The following is a 3,336-nucleotide window of genomic DNA, read 5'->3' as shown; positions in this document are numbered from 1 at the left end:
ATATATATATATATATATATATATATATATATATATATATATATATATATATATATATATATATATATATATATATATATATATATATATATATATATATATATATATATATATATATATATACACATGGTCGTATTCGTAGGTAAATATGCAGTAATCAGCTTTTCTTCTAGACGTAAGTGATTCATAATGCGACAACGTTTTTATCTGAATTTCCTCCTCGAATATCGTTTACGTTTACTGGTTTATAAGGTATTAATTCTTAGTCGATTGTCTGGAACACAAAAGAACATGAATTCTTGAAACCTTTTAAATACACTGTGATATTGGCATTTGATGTAACCCATTTATAAAATTCAATTACAATGTGAGATGTGAAGGAATCGCTACGATCAATTAAATACTACCGCTGTATCATACATCATTATTGAGAGGATTATTTACATTTGTAATTAATATACGTTGTCTATATTTTTAGTTTGTATTGTGATCGCTGATGTGCATTGTTCTATTGTGTTTGGCGATTGCATCATATTTGAATCGCATGCTGAGCCGTGAATGGAGTGTTTTAATTGTTGATATAATAAATGTTTTTGAGTTACGATGGATGTTGATTTAATTCATCTAATTGTGTGAAGATCTGCAACAGAGCCTTTGAGAACACATCGGGAGATACATTGTAAAGTGAAAGTACTTAATTGTGAATATATGACAATTGATTACTTCAAATGGCATGACCACAAATTTAGTAACCGAAGATTTTGAGGAACTGTTTTCGAAGACCAGATGAAGATGAGTTAATTCTCACCGTTACTAAATTTCTAAATGAAAAATGTCACATTTCGAAAGAGAAACACAAATGAAAGCTAATATTGTATACAGTGAAAGGAAAGAAAATACGTACCTCATTTCACAATGGTCATATTACGGATTTCAGTTTGAAACTGCATTGCTTTACAATGTACTCTATAGCAGCACAGGAAAATCATTACGTTTATAATGGAATTGAAGGCTTGTGATACCTGTGGAGTATCTCCTTCTCTGGAACTCGAAGAAGCTTACAAGCGAAGCGCAATTCAATAGTCGTTTATTTTAGTTCCCATTCATGTGTCTCGCTTCTAGTGACCATCATTATGGCAGCACGTAGTTCGTTATAGGACCGTTCACGTGAGGTTCATTCCCTCTGGAGACAACAGGTGAAGTTAGAGCGGGATAAGAGTCCGCTGTGAGCTGCCAGCTTGCAGTGCTTCTCAGCGTAAACGAGAAGGAAGAAAAACAGGAAGAATATCTTGATATCTTGATTCTCCTGCGTAATTAGTCGTTGCCGACGAGAGACTCGCTGTCCTCTCGCTCATGCCAAATGGTTACAGGCGAGATCTCGCTCCTGTGTCGGACATGGTAAAGACTACCGGCGAGATCTCGTACAAAATGGCGTTGGCTTCTTGTGCTTCTCTACACGTTGATTACAATCAAGGGTCCACATGTATTCGACATTCTGCCAAATAACCTCAGAGATTTACGAAGTACAGGTATGGAAGTTATGAAAGATTGGATGAGGAATTTTTTTTATCTGAAATATCATATGGTTTCACATTGCGATAGGAGGTACGACGTTGAGAGGCTCCGTCCAATCAGCTACTTCATGAAAACGGTGCTAAAAGGAAACTGTTAGACGGCAGCCCAGCATGATCCCAGGCTTTAGGTGAAACCAGCAAATGATAAGAAGATAAAAATGCGTCGTGTGCCCTTCTGCAAGAATTAAGTATTATGTCGGTTCAATAGAACAATTTACGTCTAAAACAATCTTTACGATTAACCTAATGTCATCACTGTCCCTGTAGGAGAAATCTATCCTAAGCTCCTATAAATTTAACACCAATGTCTTGAACATAAACTGTTAAATAGATTAAGTTATGTAATGACATGATCACCTTTGGCAAATTTTGTCATCATTCAACCGTTTGTATATTCAGTGGCGACTGGAAAGTTTTCCATAATAAATTTGCAAATAATTTCATTATTTCTCCACACAAGGCAACGTTGCCGCTTTGAAGTGCCAACGCATTTACTATCATCATATAAACTATGTTGAGTGCATCTGGAATAAATGGGAAATGATAATAAATATAAAAACAAATATAGACTGATATACTATAATTATAGTATAGTATATCTGTGGACGATCATTCGACAGTTAATTACTTGCATTATACGAACTCCACTCACTCTAAAATATTCGGATACGGATTCCGTTCTCGCAAAATCTCCTCGGGTCAAAGCCTAGGCTTTAAACATCTCACCAATTCGTTCGCAGATAATACATATATGGATGTCATAATTCAGGACATAACATTATTCTGTACATTGACTCTTTAATAATATAGTTGATTACCGAATAGAATACCAAACGATTATCTGGTACTATATTCTTATATTTCATTCAGCACCTCAGTGTAAGGTGTAACATATTAAATAATATTCTTTCAAAAATTGTTCTCTATTCTTTTACAGAGAATATCACAGGATTAGGAACAGTTTGTTTTACTTTTTTTCATGAGAAATATTTACAGGCAGTTTGATAACCTCAACAAAAATTCATACGGAAAAATAAATTTTAGGAACTATAGAGAAGCGAATAAGATGTATACATTTGCAATTTTTTATTATTTACTTCCTGTTAAAGAAATTCGAATTAAAGTCATTTGAAAAGTCTATGGAACTACATTATCAATATTAATTTCTAATTCACAATCACGTGGTTTGGGATTATATTGATTTTCTTCTCATCCAACAATAATGGATATAATATTTGGCTGATTTGTATATTTAAAATTTCTCTACGAGTTCATCATCGATTTTGCAAGATACACTAAACTGAAAATATTATCCAATTTCGTTTGCTAATATCACACATTCTCAAGCACCGTCATAAGCATTTGGCAGGATTTTGTATGCGTTTTATTTTTTTTGTCTCCAAATTATTGGTTTCTGAAAATCTAAAATTCTGATTGTAATGCAAACCACTTAAATACGTCTGGTGCTCAATCAATTAGTGATGAACAAGTCCTAACTAATAAATATCATGAATATAATCGTTCCACCATTATTCGAATATGAATTATTCCAGGTTTATACTCTTCGGACTGAAACGTGAAACCAACCGCTTTACTCATATCTCGAATATGTATTGTTGAAAAATACTTCGATATCGTCTGCACATAATAACTGTGACAAACGATCGATAACAAATATTTGCATATATCATACGTATTTCTTTCCTGTCTGGAATAAATAACTGAAGGATTTATGGCTTACCAAGATAGAGATATTCATATA

Source organism: Octopus bimaculoides, chromosome 5 (assembly GCF_046866305.1).
Source record: "Octopus bimaculoides isolate indiv1 chromosome 5, ASM4686630v1, whole genome shotgun sequence".
Lineage (NCBI taxonomy): Eukaryota > Metazoa > Mollusca > Cephalopoda > Octopoda > Octopodidae > Octopus > Octopus bimaculoides.
This window is presented reverse-complemented; position numbering follows the sequence as displayed.